Genomic DNA, 19,919 nt, shown 5'->3' with positions numbered 1-19,919 from the left:
TCTGAAACTGGGAAGTTCTGGTTTAGAAAAGGATAGAGGCAAAGAACACTTTGTACGATATGCTTACACTATTCCATTAAGATAAATTCGATAAGAATATAAACTGGCCATAAAAGTGTAATAATAACTTGACCCTACACACTGAACTATGGATACGTAAAATGTAGTACGAAACTGCAGCTAGGCATTTACATGCTCGTATAACTTTGTCAATATAGTTCAGTTGCACAAAGCATATGTTCATTTAGCAAACGGTTGAGGCTGCTTTTTGTTTAGGTTTGCTCATACTTTTTTTTTTTCTCTAACTGCTTGGTGATGTTAACCCCTTGCAGAAAGGCAAGAGCATCTTAAATAAGTTTGAGTGAATAAGCCATAGGTATTAGCAGATGCATTAACAGGTCTCCAACAGTAACAAGGGTTTCTACCATTGTTTGCGAAGCCCGGGTATATAAACTCTAACCATCATGAAGCTGAAACAGCTGCCAGATTTACTGGCAGTTGACTTTATTTGTGAGTGCTCAGAAGTCTGGGAATCTGACTGTTCACAGACAATATGTCAGTCTGGGAACTTCAGTCATCTTATTTAGCATATACCCAAGGGTTCGATATCAACTGTTTCGGGGTTGGGTTGTTTTTGCATCATGGCTTGTTTGATCCAAATGCTATTGAAAGCAGCACAAGTCTCTCCATTGACTGTGATTAGTTGATCACTGAGTGACATAAGTGTGTGTTGATTAATTCTCTGCAGTCACTAATATGCACCCACACATAATGGAGGACCATTAGCGGCCATTGTCACTGTTAGTTTACAGTAATATCTCATTTTTATTTTCAGGCTGAAACTCCCAATCCTACACAGTATTACAAAAAAACCGTGTAAGCAAAAAGTTCTTGCCACATAATAGTAGGAGCAACATTTTCTAAGCTTGAAACTTTCCCAAAATCATGCTCACAGATCCATGTGACGTGTTACAAAAGTTGCTGATTTCATTGTTTGGTTTTTGAACATGACTTTCAACTTGTAGACAGCTGAAGGTTGCTGCAGCCTGTAAGCAGAAGGGCACAAAGGGCAGGGTGTTGCGTAGCGAGTGTAACTGTGACTCAGCTTTTGCTGAAAGTAACGCTCATTTCATTTCTTCTACTTCCTCCTGATTATCAAGAAATGCCCTACAGCACTGGAATAAAGGAATGCTGCCCATTTAAAGAATACTTTCAAAACTTACTAGAAATAGTGAACTGCAGAAAAGTAAAGCAGTAACTAGCAGTGTTCCTTTCTTAGCTGTGAAATTTGTGGTAAGTACTCGTGCTACAGTACTATTTCTGATTTTAGGAGCAAAATATCTATCACTTCTTGTACCTAGATGTCATAAACCATTGGACAAAGATGAAAACTTTCTGCTCAGATGTCCCCTAATATAATTCAGCTTTGCTATAAAGATATTGGACTATAATAGTAGCAAAAGTGTTTTGGGAAGACCTGGGAGGAGTTCTTCCACTGATAGCACGTGTTTTCCGTGCTTGATATGTGTGCATATTGGACATCAGAGATGGAAAACTCAGTAGCATCAGAACAGGATGGGCAGAGCTTTTTGAACTTTCTTTGATGTGGATGAGAACTCTTACATTGCCTGAACAACACTCTGGAATGTAAATAGCATAGTGTTAAATAGGTAGGTTTGTGGGAGTACTCTTCTTGATTAAGTTTGTCTCTAAGTTCTTTACGTTACTGTGGACCATGGTTTCTACTCTGTCCCTCATACCACAGGAATTCCAAAGCTTCCACGGCAGCAGCCCCTATACCTCTCTTCCAGGTTCGCCGCAAGACAACAGAGTGGAGGTAAACATAGCACGTGTTTGTTTAAGAAAAGGCTTCAGAAGTTACCAGAGATACACTGACAGGATTATTTTCTTGAATCTCTGTCCCATCTTCTGTTCCCGACAAGAGGAATGCCTGGTCAAGAATCACAGGATTATGTAGATTGGAAGGGATCTCTGGACATTACCTGATTCAAACCACTGCTGAAAGCACAGCCTACTTAGATGAGTTTGCCCAAGGCCTTGTCCAGTCAGGTTTTGAGCATTTCCAAGGATGGAAATTCTACATCTTCTTTCAGTAACTTGTTCCAAGGCTTGACTGCCTTCACGGTGAATAATTTCTTAATATCTAATCAAAATTTCCCTTGTTGCAGCTTGTGTCCATTGCCTCATCTAATGCAGTCCTTTCAGTGCGTGTTTCTGAGAAGAGTTTGACTTTATCTTCTCTACACCCTTCTGTTAGGTCACAGAAGACAGCAATAGGACTCCTCATGACCGTCTCTTCTTAAAGCTGTGCAAGCCTGTTTCTCTAAGAGTGCTTTAGTGCTATTTAACTCTCCTCTGTAAGGTTGAAAGTACACGGCTTATCTTTGGACAAGAGAAGGTTTGCTCTACCTTCAAGGCATTTTTGTAAAATTCCCAGAGCAGTAGCCGAAGGATCACTAAAAAGCCTCAAGACAGGAAAATATATTGGGATATCTTAGATAATAGTGTCTGACCTTTACAATGGGGAATAAGAACAAGAGCCAATGCTTGATGCCGTCCACAAACAAGACTGGTCCTGTTGCCTGTAGTTACAGCCAGACACAATGACATAACAAAATTGCTTGAAACTTGACACAACTCCCCATCCACCTCCCCTTTTGTTAATATCTAGGACCTTTCTGTTGCCACCCCTGCTAGAGATTTATGTCACAGCATTTGTTCTATGGATAAAATTTTTTTTTCTTATTTCTGTCGTCTCCCTTGTTACGTATCAAAGTATTCTTCCCACTACTGAGAGCTTTAGCATGTTTAGAAGTTGTTACCTGGGTATTCCTTTTCCTCCTTTGATTCCAATGCCACTACAGATTGAAGTGTAGGCTAGAAACCTCTAACGTCATTTTTCTTTGAGGCAGGTGCCCGCATTGGCATTACAATCTCTACTGATGTTAGAAGCAACATCAGACTAGCAACACCATCCTATTTTTACTTCTCTTGGTATAGCGTCACCTGTGCCAATAAACTGCTTACGCCCACAGCTAAATTCCAGATCTGCTGGAAACGTTGCATGAGGTAGATCCAGGAGCAGTTCTCACATGTTTTCTCTGCCATTCCCTACCCTTCCTTTCAGCTGGATACATGTTTTCTTGAGGTAGGGGGAACAGAACAGGATAAGATAACAGGTTGGAGATCATTCTAGCTTGTGCTCTGGAGAATTGCCATTACAGGTACCCCTCCCTGCTACAGGGCAGGGGTGGCTGCTGGGGGCTGCAGTTCTGCCTCTCCAGCCCCATAATGCATGCTGCATTTGCACCATATCTCTAGGGAAAGGAAGATGTCAAAATGGTGGCTTTGGGCGTGATTCCTTACTCTCATCAATGAGAAAGATCACATCGTTACTGCTACTGCATAGGGAAGCTTCATGCTCTTCTTCTCACCCCAGGAACACTTTCAGCAGCTCTCCCCAGTAGCTATTAACTGCTTCACTGAAGCTCAGTGTTGCAATCAACTTGCTGAGCTGAGCCCAAAGCAAATTAAAAAGCAGAAGAGCTGCTGCTTTGAGAAGCTTCTACTGGAGACTGATGCTTGCTACCCCTTTTTTTCCTCCCAGATACGTGATTCCCAATTTGTGAACTGTTGATCTAGACTGCTGGTCCAGATTATGTCCAAGAAATTTATTTCCACAGCAGAGAATAAATAGGCCGTAGAGCCAGAGACGAGTCCCTGGAACTTGTAGCAGTAGTCCTCTTTGCCATGGCCTGGTCTGGGTTGTACATATTCCTTTCTATAGATGGTTCTGCTCTACTAATTTTTTGAAATATGGATAATCTCTTCCATCATCTCCCAAGGATTGTAGTCAACTCTGTCTCTCATTTGTGCAGGGTTACCTTCCATATGCGAGCAGGTGTCTTACAAGGTAGAGTTTAGAAAATTTATCATCATGTAGTCTGCTCGTAGTATTTTCTCATCAGCACAGGATGAAATCTTGAAATAGTCTTTTCCTACATCAGATGATGTTGATAGTTGGTAAAGGGTTGCAGATGTTTCAATGCTTCAAGATGGCTCAATGGCTAGTCTTCAGTCCCTGGTGCGAGGTAAGGTCAGGTCTATTTGGCAGTGGTCTGATTACTGTGGAATACCTCGTTAACTCTTAATAATTCCAAACTAATGTACTTATCACTAGTACCAGGGCCTTTTTTGTCTCTTTCTACAAGGGCAAAGACCTTTGAGGTTTTATCCAAATTTTTGACAAAAAGAAGTAGTGGCTTTCTCTTCATTGATGTTACTGATCTTCCATTTTCATTCCAGGGCTTCATAGGTATAGGGGAGAGGGAAGGTTTACAGCCTCAACTGTTTGTCTAACCCTCTGTGTTACTCTGCAATGAAGCCTTGGCATTATCCTGTTTATTCCATGTGTAGAAAAAATAAAATGTCTACCTGCCTCTCCATAGATAATTTCTAACAGATATTTGCTGGATAATATTCTCTTATTGAGGAGCTAAAGTGCCAGCTTGTTGTAAGTTTTTAAGATTACTTTACTGTTACATTACCTAGGTTACCTTACGATTTCTAAATAGCACACACATTATAGTAAGGAAGTAAATTTTTTTTTTTGTAATTCTATAAACTAATTACTTGATCACCCATTTGTAACATTACGAAGAGCTTTGTCACTTTGAGGGCTGATGCAGACTTGGTAATGTTGTTCACGTCTTCCAAGTAGACTGTGATTCTCAGGATCTACGAAGTACATTTTGAAAGTCATATAAAGAAGAAATATAAACACAAGCAAAGTCTCAGATTTCCTTTTTTACAATTGCCTGCTCTGTGAGGTGTGTTCTGCCTTTTCTTCCATTTCACCATGTATATCCATCAGTAATCTCACATGACGGAATGGAAAACAGGTCAGAGTGGTATCTACTGTGGTCAAAAGCACAAAAAAGTGCTCATCCACTCCGTGCCAAAAAAAAATCTGGCTCCAGTGTCCAGGAGATGCCTCAACCAAGAGTGGAAGAGATGTGTCTATGCCGAGAACAAGATATAAAAAGGTTAGTAACTGTTTTTTCCCTTCTACATAGTACATATCCCTGGCCATTGTGTTCCTCACAATGGAAATGTCTGTTGCTGTCTCTGAGAATTGTAACAGATAAAAGTCAATATAAGGAACCATTACATTGCTTTTTAAATATAAATGTGCATCTGTTTGGGGGGATGGGCTACTTTTTCTGTAGTAGCAAAACTTACCTCCTTGATTAATGTTGCTGTTGTCTTCAAGTCTAGGAAGAGAAATGTATTGAAGTAGATTGTAGAGTGTATTTTTGTTCTGTGCACTAACGTTGCTTTATTTCTTTATAAGAGGCAATTAGAGAACAAAGCGCATCTTAGAATATTGTAGTGACATCTCTACTCACAGATTAAGTTTTTAGAAAGCAAATTTTCTGATGGAACTTCTTTAATCTTCTTAGGTATTAGTGTTTTTCTTGATTAAAGTCTCATTTTCTTCCTGAGAAAAAAAGAAATGGGTAATAACTGTAACAGAGGGGAAAAAAATGTATTTTTTTAATAACATGTCAGCATGATCGTGTACTGATCCTACATTTAGAAGCCATTTTTTGGCCTGCCTTACTCCATGTGCAGATACCAGGGGAAAAGAGCAAAAAGGTCTTGTTTTGCTCCCTGTATGCTGATTCTCTGTCTCTTCTCATCATAGCTGCTATAGCATCCTGCCTCCGCATTCCTGGCCCCTGTACACAGTGAGCACAAAAGTCATTCGAGGGGAGGGAGCAGTCAGAATGCTTTTGTGTACAGGTAGCCAGCTTTCTTGTAATAATTTATAAGGACTACATCAAGAGCACAAATTGGGGAATCTGGAGAACTGCCTTGAGCTGTGCTGATGGTTGTACATGACCCTGACCCTCCCTGAGGAAGGTGCAAGCCACCTTGCTTACATCCTTGTACCACTGCTGGCATAAGAACAGTGATGAATCTGAGTTGATGTGGGCAATCTGTAGGTATTGCAGGAAACCACATGGTAAGGACAGCAGCTGTGAATTTGTTGTCTCCAGACAATGTTGGTTTTTTTTTCTGCTGTGTAACTCATGTCCTCAAGCTAGCCTGAACAGGGACCACAGTGCAAAGTGATGCGTGAGATAATGTGTCTGTACAAGAAATCCACTTCTTTTTGTGTACTAGGGTGAATTCAGGTGCATATTCCCCTAGATTCTTTTATTACAGTGGATTTTGCTACTCTCTGAATTATTAGTAGATTGTTTGTTCTGGAGACATGGAAGTAATTGTGAACATCTGTGAAATGCTAGTAGCATATGAGCATTGTAAGCAAGTATCCACACTACGAAGTGATGGTGTGAGCAACCAATGAGTTGTGTAAATTGACCTTTACCTGTCCTTTAATTTTCCAGTGCCATATCAAGCTAGGGTTTTTTTATATACAGATAGGACTTAAATTAAGGTCAATATTTAACTTGCAACTTGAGCTAAGATTACAGCAAAACCAAATCTAATATCAAATTTCAAAGAAGCCTGCAGGAGTGGCTCTTAGATCAAAAAGTAATAGTTGATCTGACGTGCCAGTCTCATTCATGTATGGGCCTTTAGAAGAATGAAAGGATTAATTCCTATAAACATAAAGGCAAAACCTAGGGAAGTGAGAGCACTTTTCATCCAAGCACGTAGATGGAATTAAAGACTACAAGGAGGCATAGTTACAAATTTGATTAGCAAATCTTGTGTGAGAATTACAAACTGTATTGTTATTATAAAGCTTTCAATTCCATTGAGCTTCTGACTGCCCGAAGCAGACCATTTTGCTAGCCATTGCTGAGCTCTGTGCTGCCCCACCTAGATCGCTACAAGTATCCCAGCAAATTATTCTAAAGCTAGAGCAGGCATGTCTAGATTATACTGCAGCCAATGTTATGACTGCATTTTTAATTACTGTGAGCTAACATAATTTTTTCCTTTATGAGGACAACTCTTGGAGACACTTCTCTTTTTCTTTGATTTTATTGTTTCTGTTGGTCTAAGATAAAAGCCACTCAGACTAAAGGAGTATAGACGTTCTTTTTCTTATGAAAAAAAAATATATGCCAGTGTGAACACATCTTACATGAAAAAAATGTCAGTTGCACTTCACACTTTTAAAATTCTAAGCAATGATGTACACAAGAGGTTTTAAAGTAACTTTAAACAGGACCTTATGATGTGTACGTTTTGGATAATTCACTTTCTAAAAGCCAATACTTTGTTACAGAATTATTTTTACACATATGCAGATTTAGTCATGTGTAGATCAACTATAGATAGCTATGTAGATGTTTTGTGGTAGAGAAGTGACATAGCAAACAGTATAGTATATAAAACTGAAATGGGCCATATTGAATTAATCTTCAGTGTTTGACTTGTATTCATAACGGATTTAGTTAAATCCTTAAATTCACTCATTCTCAACAGGTAAGAATTAGAACATTGCTATTTATAGTAGCAAAAAATGGGTTGCTAGAATACTACATGACCTGGAGTTTTCTAGTCTAAATATCATTTAATCTAAATATACTTATCAGTGGCTCAGAAAAAGTTTTATGTTAAATAAAACTGCATAGTCAAGAATCACTTGACTGAGATACATTGTATTTAGTGAATAGCCAATTTAAGACCAATATGAACTACCACCAGAACAATTGTTTAATGAGGACAGCAGTTCTGCTTTATAAGAATGCTCTTCTGGGAGCTAGCGGTATACTGAATTTCCATTAGTTTCCCATGTTAAAGTGATCTTTCTCTTCCCTTCATAGATGCACATCTATGTCCACTGCCACCTTCATGAATCTTAGTTTACCTCTTGGCTGCATGCACTGGGAGGTCCTGTTGGCATAAGCGGAATATAACTATGCCCTGGAAAAATAGGATTTCTGGATTCTTGTTTGTTCCCTGTACTGGCTGTGCAGTGCCTGTTCTTTCATTGCTCTGAATGCTGAGCAGACATTGCGCTCAAATATTAATCCTGCATAGATAACTCTTTCTCCTAGGTCAGCAGGACTGTTCATGGAAGGGCTCGATACAGTTCTGCATTTCCATTTTCAGTTACTGTTGAAATGGCCATCTCTTTTACCTGATAATGTAAATTTTTCACATGAAATCAGGCAATTCTGTTCCATTTGATGTTATCAGTTTAGAATGTAGATATTTTTCTTAATGCAGTTCCATATATGTTATTCATAATTATAAAGTATAGTTAATTGATCAAGTACATTTCAAAATACGTACAGAACTGTTCAGGATAACCATCCAGTAACACATCATGTGTGCCTATACTAATCTATAACCTTATCTCTTCTGCCAAGTTTTTCACAAAGTAATGTCAAACTCACTGTATTTTGCATAACAAGTTATTGGGGTTTTTTAATGCATAAAGTGGGTAGCATTGTTTCAATGTGTATATGGATGTGACTGTCCATATGACAGGGGGATATCAGTGGGAGTGCTGCTGTTAGAACAGGATCAGATGCTCTGTTCTGTGTGATAGATACAGTATCTGTATTTAAGATAGGTTGGGTACAAATTCCAGATTCTAATCTCTATGTTTCAATGTACATATGTATTAGTATACCTTGGAATACAAACCACTGTATTAATATATGTTCTTTACCAAGCTGGTGTTCTAGGTGACCGCCGATCATACAGTTTGGTAACAAGTAATTTATTTTATGCCTATGTATGGATACATATAAAAATACCATTTATATCTAAATATAACTTACTGCTATTCCAATGGATTTTATATTTTTAACTTTTTTATTTGTTGTAAATTAGATTAATTTCTCCAGTTTAATACTTTCTGTATGACTTTCTAATCAAGAGTTGTATCATGCAGAAAAAGAAACCAAGGAAAGTTATTAAAACCTACCTGGCACAGCTAATGTATTTAGATTTCCTTGTAGTGGATGTTGCCCCATATTTTCACGTGCAAATGAAACCTTTTTACACCTGGTTGATTATTGGAATTGCAGAGCATATTACAAAAAGAACGGTCATTTACAATAAATCTTTAGTTTTCTTTAGTTTTCAGTCCCGTGTTCTAGTAAGACTGTTTGGAAAGAAACCAAGTATTGGGATTTTGTGTGACTCACTGTGGTAGGTAATTCTTAATCTCTGAAAAATATACATTCTACAGTCCTTGGAAAGTACACTGTGATTGTATAGGAGGTATTTGAATTGCTTAATGTATTACCAAACACTTGATTATAAATAATGCTTTACCCAAGTGAATTTTGCTTACAGAGAAATTCCATGCTAGATACAATACACCACAGACTTTAAAGTAAATGAGAACATGTTTTGTTTTTCTCAAATATGTGATCTGGAATAACAGCATAGGATGGAGTTACGCTGTGCCAGAAGCTCTTGGTAAAATCCAAAACTCCCACAAAATGCATCTTGTTTCATGTTTTGTTATGTACTCTGTATGTGTGAACAAGGCTCATCCATGCTTGCAAATCTTTTACAAAGATGTTACTATTATTACTGGTATGGATGTCTAGAAAATGTGTGCTAACTAATGTATGCAAACATGCAGAGTACATATTTCTGATGTTGAAATAGTACAGAGTTAATGAAATTGCGTGATTTTGCAGCAAGACCAGCAAAAATTTAGTTATTCAGAGGCAGGGTTGTGAATGATTTCGGTTGGTTTTTGGCATAAATCATAGTGAAGTTAGTTTTGTTTCGTGAAGCAGGAAGTTTTTGGAATGAGATATACGTTAGATTTTGTAAACTTGTTCACAGTATGTCCTCTTACTACCAATCGTTATACCATGTGTTGTGAACTAAACAGTCCAGATTCCAGATGAATGTTGATGTCTACAGTACAAACATCTGCTTTATCATCCTTTAGTACTCGCTGAGTTATTTCCTCTGTTCAACTCTAAGTTGTCTATGGAAAAATTATCCATCTATGAATTAATCGGGTCCCATTATCCTCAGTTACCCTGGCTTCAGCATAGTTCTTCACCACATAAGATTCAATGTGGGTATTATTTTAAACCAGGCCTTGCTCTCTTAATAGAGTTTCAAGTTGTTACTGCTCTTTACAGAAATGTTTTAGGTTTTTCATAGGTGAATGCACTAAATAGGTTCTTATAACCTACCTTACCTAATTTAGCCTTTTTTTTTTAATTTGCTATGGTTTTGACTTATCTGGGTTGTTCCTTCTCCTCCTATAAAGCTATATATTTGAAAGTTAGCTGTAGAAACCTTTGCTAAACTTCTCATAGTGTGACTGTCTTCATGGAATCACATCTCATATTTAGTTGCTTACTTCATTGGTCTTACCTGCTTAAATGCTCTGCTCTGTCAGGGTTTAAGGATTTAATCCTTTACTACACTTAAGTATTGCATCACATATATAAGATTAAAAAAGCCAGTGACTGGGCTGAATAATGCTAGGAATCCAATTTCTGTATTAATCTGGTGAGAACTGTGAGTTAATGGTAGTCCTCTCAGACAAGTTAATTTTCCCTCCCTGTTTCATTTCTGCTTTAAGCCTTTGAGTTTGGATTTTTCTGAAAGGAGCTGAAAACTGGGGTTGTTCTCTGAAGTACATGAAAAAGGCAGGATCAAAGTCTGTAAATAGAAGTTCTGCATTGAATCAAATAAAATAATCTTATTAGAATATTTGTTAGAGTTTTGTATTCCAGTTGTGAGACTAAATTCACTCTATCAAGTAAGAAACAAATTACAGTATCCTTCATGCAAGGATCTGTCATCCTTATGTAAGGATAGGCTCAGATTATTCTCTAAGTTCATGACCAGTATTTTTTTTATCACATTTTTTGTTTTCTGCCCCGAGTGTATATTGGGAAGATTTTTACACAGGCTTTCCAAAAGATTTCCATGTTGCAATGAGCTTGCTTCCAGGCCTCAAACAAAATTCAGGAAATGCATTCAGCCATGTATATTCGTTCAATAGGATGATACCAGTGATACTGGCTGAGCAAAGTAAAGTCTAACATTCAAGACACTAACATTACTCTGACTACAGTACCTTAATTTTTAATGAAGCCATACTGTTTATTCCAAAACTTCAAGGAACATCCTTAGTATCATTTTGAAATTTCCAACTGATTGTGATGATATATGAAAGATCTGGTTTCTGTTAGGTTTATTTGATTTTATTTCACGTATCTTAGCCCTGTGGAGCATTTCCAAGTGGTCAAGCAAAGAAAGTCAGAAGCAGCCTAGAACAGAAAAACAGGGACTTGTGTTTTGGGGAGAAGGAAGAATGAAAGGCAAGGGAAGTTACAGTTGGTGAAATGGATGGAATTAGGATCACTGAAATGAGGATTCTGGTAGAATTTTTTTTGGTCAGAAAATATGATCTTTTTCAAATACAAAATGTTTTCTTAAAATGAACAGAATTTTCATCATCTTGTTGAGAAGCAGATGAGCAGCTCCATTTTTATCTCTGTTTTCCAGCCAAGCAAGCAAGAGCCTGTGGGAAGGAAGAAGATACACAGTTATTTAATTTACTAAAATACAGCTATTATTTCTTTATTTTCAAGGCCTTCTTGTGCAGGAAGCTTCCAGATCTGAAGATCAACATTCATGGCTTCACACGTCTCAAAATGAAAAATATTCCACACATGAAGTCTTGTAACATCTTGCAGTAAGACACTTGGAACCAATTTACAAATTGCTCTGTGTGCAGGGTTTCATTTTGCCACTGTACTTTTTCCACTTTCTTTTTGTGGAAAGAACTATTGCTATTAGACAAGCTCTGTTTGGATTGGAGAGGCTCGTCGAAATACATCTAGCTGCTCCTGGTTTAGTCAAAGAATTGTGGAGCTGTGTACTTTGTTAATCAGCATTCTGCTATTCCAGGCCTTTTTTTTTTTTTTCCTAACATAAATAGCTTTATGTGGACTGGTTTATCAGTAAGAGTCAGTTACTTCAGACGTGTTTCATATGTCACATTATTGTTTACTGTTGGAAATGATCCGCTTCTGACTTCTTGGGTGAAATGAATAGCATTGTTGAAAATTGTAAACTGCCTCTGGCTTCATTATAATAGGCTTGTATGACCTGATCATGATGACATCCACAGTTTATTATTAATCTCCAGCAATTTGAGCAAGGAATTCTGAGGCTTGGTAAGTTGGAAAATTAAATTATGCCTTTCTTGGTCCTTCTAGGTGTAATCAGTTGTCATTCACATATCTACTACTTCTTAAGGATGGCTTATTGATTATATGGAGTTTAAAAGTCAGAACATTATGTAATTCCTTCCTGTTTCAACATTTCACAGTATGGTAGTAATACCATACAAACTATTGATGAAAAACTTATAGTAAGTTAACAGTACAATTATTCCTTAATGTGTATGTTTTCAGGAGTTAAAAAGAACAAATAACAGTCTATCAGCCTCACGCCTAAAATAGGTGCATAGTGCATGTGATTAACTGATATGGCTCACACAGTTTTTATCATTGTGCTTTGATTTTTATCACACTTTGTGAGTCAGGGTCCATTAGCTTCAATAAAAACTTGGATTAGAAACATCCAGTGACCGTGTCTGTGTTCTAGGAATTGGTATTAGAAGTTCAGTATTTGGGATTCATGCTTCTAGGAAGGTGTAGTGGAATGCTGTGATACGGGGGTGTCTTTTGGAAAGAAGCCATCTGTGGTCAGTACAGATTCTTTTCAAGGTTATTAACCTCTGTATCCTTAAATTATATTTATATAGCTGCCTAAATTATTTCTGCAGTTTCAGTTGGAATATATTCCCCAACCAAAACAACTGTGTAACACAGCTGTTACCTTTTGCCCCGTAGATGCCTACCTTACAGTTATGGCTGAAGTAATCTCCGGGTAACTTCTAAGACAGTTGCACTGGTTAAAGTTTTTCATGTGCATGTGTTTGAATATTAGTTAAGTGGTTAGGCTTATTAACATTATTATTACTGCATTTTGTCAAGACACAGGACTGTTGTCCAGAAAGTCCATTGTTGGCTTACAGTCTTGCTTAAGGCATATTATTAGCTTGGCAACTGTTTTGTTAGAATTTGGAGAGTATTTGTTGTATTCACCTATTGTTGCTAAAATGTTTAATTCTGTAATGTCAGTGCACTGGAAGGCTATGATAAATGCATGGTTTTCTATTATAAATATTTAAATTTCATGTTATGTGAAACTGAAGATATATAATAATACCTTGTTCTATTTAATTTTCTCATGACAGTGCTCGTGTATTTTCTTCCTCTCTTATCAGTCTCAGTTTCTGCATCACAATGGCATGTTCATATTTGAAAAGTTTTTCACCAGAGACTTGCATCTTTTTTCAGAATACTGGTATCTTACCCAAAACTTGTCTGGTAGTGCCAGAGAACAGTAGCATGTGAGCTAAGACAGCACGGTACAGTTTAGAGCTTTACAAAGTCTATGTTCCTTACTGAGGAACTATGTCATGATGAAGTATTTTGAGGTTAATGTGGAACTTGAAGGCTGATTTTTCTGACAAATACCAGGTCCAGATTTGTACAGCGAATCTGCCTCTCATAGAAATCTGGGCCAGCTCATCTTGTCTGTCTTTTTGCTGTTATCACAACCCAGGTGTAAGAGACTAGGGACAGATTTTTATCATGCAAGGTATGGAGTATATCTCATGAATTAGAGTAGTATCATTCTGCTTCTCCAAATATGTGTGCTTTGGTGGAGGGACTTGAGAGAACAATGATAGAAGTCTCCTGTTGAACACAAGAGGAGATCAGTACTTAACTAAGTGCCCAAGCCAACGGCATAGTAAAAAAGGAGGCACTTCAGTTTCCTAAAGCTCAGATTATCTTTTTAAGAGCAAATTCCAAACTCTAAACTGTTGGAGTTTGTGTAGTAAGTGTCACACTGGCATTTTGTACTGCCCATAATGAGATGAACCCACAACTTAGTATCATTAGCTACATCTACGTGTCCTGTGTTTCATCTAAATCTAGCTGTCCTGAAAGTGTCTTTTTGTATAATATACTCCAGGAAGGCTGCCTGTCCTTTCACAGTCATATTGTTAGTGGACAACTCTATTGGGTTTGCCATGGGTGTGGCCATGGATGATGTTTCTAGGAGGTGTAACGTCTGCATGACTGGAAGGCGTTCACCACCTTGCCTGAGGCAATAGCGAGGCGGGTACGTTACGTCAATGTGCACTGTGCCTGTCACTTCTCCATATCCCTGATCAAAACTTGGTAATTTAGCCAGAATCATTTTTAAGCTGCATAAGTAAGAACATTTCTGCAGTGTGCATTTTTAAGTTATCTTCTAATGGAGAGTTATTTTGTCCTTTGCTAGGCCTTTTTATTTTAATGGTTGCAGAGGTTAATGGGATGTCTTGTGTTCAGATTTTAAGGCTACCTTTATATGGCTGCAGAAAATAGCTTAGTGATACAACCCTTTTATTTGTAAGTCTGAGGATCCCTGGAAGTATAGGTCAGTTGCAGTATATTACGGCTTTTCTTCACTCAGAGCCACTAAAATTTTAACCTTTTTTACGTTTGCATGCAAATAATTATGTATTGTTAGAGTTGCACAATTCCCATCTTTCCACCCCAAGCCTTGTTATGATGTGCTATGGAGCTGAAAATAAGAACCTGTGTCCCTTTCTTGGGCTCTGTTCCAGCAGTGCTTAGGTACTCGGGAACAGATGCGTCTTTCTCGTACTGCCTGCTGTTTACTTGCAGTTGTTACTCAGTTCCTTTAAATCATGGCACTAAGATGCCAGCAATCCAGATACCAGAGATTCTGCTTCGTTTCTCTCATAAAGAAATCTGATTTGGCAGTTTCCTATTTTTTGACTGGAACTTTTAGAGATGCCTTAATTTTATGTATTTCGGCTTTCTGTAAAATACTTCATATGCTGTAAATGAAGATGTATCATCTCAGAATCAAGAATCACATGTTTAATTGCAAATGACTTGAGCTTACTGCATTTTGGTGTAATTCCGTGATGTCCTCACCCAAGAAACAGCACATGATTATTTGTAAGCTTGCCATATCTAGGAGGAAATTTGATAAGGCTTTCAGAATCTGCATTGTAAGGCCAGTAATTGCTGTGATCCAATAAGGGAGCCCTCTGTGGTGGCATCACTCGAGAGAGTAAGCGTGGTGTGACTGCTGCTGGCTTCTCGGATCACGCTGTCTAATGAAAGATTAATGAGGAGATGATGCTTTGTAACAAACATCTAATACTGCCACCAGGTCACAAGTTTGATTTGAACCAATCAATATAATTCATTCTCCTAAAGGCAGCTAATGATAGCATGCTTATGAGAAATGAAATGGCCTGCAGTCTAAGACAGCCTGCTCGTTCTTACTGTGTCAGCTTTAAAGAAACAGTGTTCATTTTATAATGTCATCTAAACCTTGGCAAGAAAGAAGAGTTTAAATTCTGAGGGAAAATGTTAAGAAAACTTAAAAAAAAAAAAAGAAACTCAAGAAAACTGAACTAAGGGAATCCTTAAATTAAAAATAAATTCAAATCAAAACGCAATGAAACATAAGGGGGAAAAGAAAAAAGTCTCATATTCTCTGAGTTAATAGTATCTGAAAGAGAAAAGAGAGTTTGATTTGACCTTGGGGTTTAAGGATCAGATGTACGTTAATGTCTGTGTTCTTAACTAGGAGTGACTCACTTGCCTATGAAAGGCAGGGGGTCAAGTCCCCACCTATGTCATAGTAATCCATCTGAGGGCAGAGGGAAAGAAACTGGACCATCATTCTTCTCCTCCTCTTGTACTAATGGAGGGCCAGATAAGTTTCTGATGTAACATAGATGAGTCTTTTTTTTTTTTTTTAATTATACCAGCTATATTAATTCCAGAAAGCAAGTATGGGACATGGAGGAGGGCATGTACATGTATTCAAGTCTTTCCCTCAGGGATGATCCTATGAGAAACTGAACAATCTGAGAATTAGAGGGCAGAATGAGGAAACACAAAGGCAAGATTTTCTTCTGAACTTCTCGCTAAAACCTTTGAGCTGGATTTTGCATTCTTGCTTCTATCTAAGTAATATTGTGCTGTGAAAGTGTTGGCAGTGAATTACTGTAGCTACACATGGAATAAGATACTGTAAAATATGAATAACCGAGCTTGACTTTTGAGCCAAGAGTTTTGCAAGCTGCAGAATGGGAACTCCCTACTTTTCTCTTAAAAAAAAAAAAAGTTCAAATTCTCTAATGAAAGATTCTGATTTTCATAGCAAAATAGTATTGCTGTCCTCTAGGTATATATAGGACCATACTGACCTGGCTCCAGTTACTTCTTAGGTACAAAGCAATATTTCAAAAAATCATGACAACTTGTTTCCTAAATGAAAATAGCATTTGCTTAACATTTAGGATACTGACCTGTGTGATACTTTCTGTCTAGATCGGTAACATCATAAACTTTATAAGTGTTAGCATTATTTTCATTAATAATGTTACATTCCTAATACCTGGAACAAATTGAAATTGTCACCAAAAATATCAATTTGTCATCAAAATATCAATACCAGATCTAGAAAAAACATTAAAAGCCAGGAGGATTTTCATGCTAACATCATTTTCCAGGAGCACAGGTGCACCAAAACACTCCCTTGCAGTGAGTAAGTAATCTATTTGGTGAGTAAGCCATTTCTAAAGCACTGAATAGCAATTCTAATAGCAATTTCAGACTCATATTTTGCCACTTTTACACAGTTGTAAGAAAAATGTATATTGTCATTAGATGACATTTCTTAACGTGTAGCTTTCTAGTTTTCATTGTACAGTAGGGGTGAGAACAAATTAATCACCCCTAGCTGCAATTTGAGGATCTTTGCTTCAGTTAGTGAAGCAATATCTTTTTTATTTGATTTCTTCCCCTCTGTATCGATTGCATTTTCCTTCCAGACTGCACTGTGATCAGTTGCTATTGTGTTTCTTGGATTAACTTGGATTTCTCATCTTTTCTATTTCCATTTCCTTTTTTCTATTCCAGTAAGTGCTTTAAAGTTTTAAATGTTTAAATAGAACCTCTTTCCCATAAAGCTTGGAATTTGCCAGGATTCCTTCCTAGAAGAGGAGCATGGTCTAATGGTCAACACACACCTGGGAGATGGACACTGCTGTGTTCTTACCCTAGTTGATTTACTTTTGTGGCCTTAGGCAGGTCTCTAAACTACCTACCAGGAGAGCCATGAGGATTAATTGAACAGGCAAAGTGCCATGTAATGCTTAACATTATGTCTGACTTTAAGAATACTGTACATTTACTGCCATCCTTGCAAAAAAAGTCTGTGGTGTTAGTGGGGGAAACTGTTTTTTTCAGCGATCTTGCCTGAAGAATGACAATAAGATTCCTGATTCTGGCAATACGAATTCATAATTGCACAGACTTTCTTTTTATGATGAAATCAAACTCTATCATTTCTGTTTTTCCTTCGCAACTGATATTTCTGCTAAAATTTCCTGTAACTCTTAGAGAATAACAGAAGTCTGTCTATATTTGTGAGGCTCCACGTTGAAATAAATTTCAGAGTTGTTGCTATTCACAGTCCTGCAGAAGATGAAAAAAAGAGCTATCCAGAAGAAAAATATGCTAAAACTGATGTCTGGAGAAACACAGTAGTACACAGTGCTGGTCATTTTAAATTGTAATTATTTACACATGAAGTATATTGTAAAGGAAATATTCAAAGTAATGTATTTTGTCAGCTTGTTAATAGTTTCATGAGACTTGTCTTTCACAACAGACATTTTATCTACATCTTTAGCATTTATCTTATTTTTATTACTGTGTTGCCTGGGAGCTCAAGTCAGACTTTTCTGTAATTGCTCTATTTGGATTTAATTTTTCTTGAATATGAGTGACAAAACCTTACATGTAATACTTTCACTCTGATTAGCACTTTGTATCCTGACATTAATACTTCTCTGTCTTTCCTGGTAACATCTCACCCAGAATATCTTAGTGTTATCTGTGCCACATCACAGTGATTGCTCATGGTCATCCTCTGATGGACTAATACACCCTCTTCTTTCTCCTCATTTATTATTTCCAACTTGTCACAGGAATTCTTACTCTATGTCCATGACCATGCACTTTATTTTATCTAATTCTATTCTGTTTCTGTAACTGCAGAGCTACCCATTCTCATTTGGTGTGGAATAAAGTCTTTCTTTGTACTAACAGCTTATCACAGACCTAATTTCTGTGCCAAGGTCACAAGGGAAAATATTAAGTATGTCCCAAGACAGATACTTGAGGAATTACCCTAACAGTTTCTCTCCAGCCTGATACTGTCAATTGTTTTCTCTTTAGCTGGTGCTATAGAAATACAAGGGCATATATTCCAAATCTTCCTGTTAAGTTTATACATGGATCTTAGATAGTATAAATCATACTGAAGTGTGAAAATATATCCCCCAACAGTGATAAGAAAAGTCTCTAAGAGGTTCCCAAAGCCATCTCTTCTCCAGGCTGAACAAGCCCACCTCCTTCAGCATCTCCTCACCCAGCCTCTGCTCTAGCCACCTGACCATCTTGGTGGCCCTTCAGTGAACTCACTCTGATTTATCGACATCTTTCTCATACTGGGAGGCCCAAAACTGGGTGCAGTATTCTCAATACAGTTGAAAGTGTGCTGAGTGAAGGGGCATAACCAGATCATGAGAAGTGATCTGGCTGCGTGCCTGGTGGTACAGCCCAGGATGTTGTTGCCCTTCTTTGCTGCCAGGGCACACTGCTGGTTCATGTTGTTGGTGCCAATGTCCCCAGCTGCCCAACCAGCTGGTCTCCAGCCTGTACTGCTGGATGGGGTTTTTCCTTCCCAAGTGCAAGACTTTCATTTGTCCTTCTTGAATTTCATAATTTCATATCAGTCCAACCCTCTAGCCTATCTAGGTCCCTTTGACTGGTGGCCCTGCTCTTGAGCATATTTGACCGGTCTGCCCCGTTTGGTATCACCTGGAAACTTGGTGAGAGCATACTTCATTGTCTTCTCCAGGTCATCGGTAGATGTAAAACAAAAATGGTCCCAGTAAAAACCTGTGCAGTACTCCACTTGTTACAAGCCTCCAGGCTGAGGACAACCCGTTAACCACTACCTTCTGAAAGCAACTATCCAACCAGTTTTTTACCCATTACATCAATTCATCAACATCCCTTTTTTTTTTCATTTTTGTTAATTCAGTTATTACATTAAGTAACATTTTGTTTAAGCCGTGATAGTGAGGGACCAGGATAGTCTGGAGAAAACCAAGCTGTGGATAATACTACTGCTTTTAAAGCTAAACTTTAAAACCTAAATTGATTTCATTTATTCTTAGCTGATCCTGAGCTAAGAAGTCTCTGAAACTGGATGCTCAGTGAAGTGCAGTGTAGAGGCACCCAAGCTGGTGCATTATAATAATTTATAATGATATCTTGAATCTAGTGAGGTTCATTAACTCAGATGAAGAGCTGTGTGAACCGTATCACTTCTGAACTCAGGCTTGCCTGAGAATCATTATAGTCATATTTGTGTGCTGTTGCTTAGGCATGGTGAACTTAAGCTAGCATGCACATTACTATTTTAAGTATCTCTGCACCTCTGTCCTGATTTATCTGCAAAGTAGGTAGCCCACCCAGAAATTTGACTGAGTTATTGGCTATGGGCTGACAATGGGGTCTCTTCCTAACTAGGTAGTTGTGTCTAAGCATATGTCTTTAGTTCATATTTTCCAAGGCAACCTCCTACTTGTATTTTGCACGTCATTTGGCAAATATAAATTGAGTCATTTGGTAAGTTTGCTATCTGATGTCATTCACAAATTAAGCAGATGTTTAAATGAGCCTGTTTACCTTTATAGTTATTTGCAATTGTAGAATAAACGGTGAGGC

The 19,919-nt window shown here is 37.8% G+C and overlaps 1 protein-coding gene across 7 annotated transcripts in view; it reads left to right on the top strand.

The window, feature by feature from the left end:
- The window catches only part of PACC1 (proton activated chloride channel 1), a 99,418-nt gene that overhangs the window by 9,345 nt on the left and 70,154 nt on the right, over positions 1-19,919 (top strand). The window contains exon 3 of one of the 7 annotated variants that reach the window (XM_075147019.1): positions 11,595-12,182. The exons of the other annotated variants lie outside the window; for them this stretch is intronic. The gene's annotated coding sequence lies outside the window, so the exon portion shown is untranslated. The remainder of the gene's footprint in view (positions 1-11,594; positions 12,183-19,919) is intronic. 7 annotated transcript variants of the gene reach the window in all.

The sequence above is a fragment of the Calonectris borealis genome, chromosome 3 (genome assembly GCF_964195595.1).
Source record: "Calonectris borealis chromosome 3, bCalBor7.hap1.2, whole genome shotgun sequence".
In the NCBI taxonomy this organism is placed as follows: Eukaryota; Metazoa; Chordata; class Aves; order Procellariiformes; family Procellariidae; genus Calonectris; species Calonectris borealis.
Note: the sequence above shows the minus strand (reverse complement) of the source record. Positions and strands in the feature narration are given on the sequence as shown.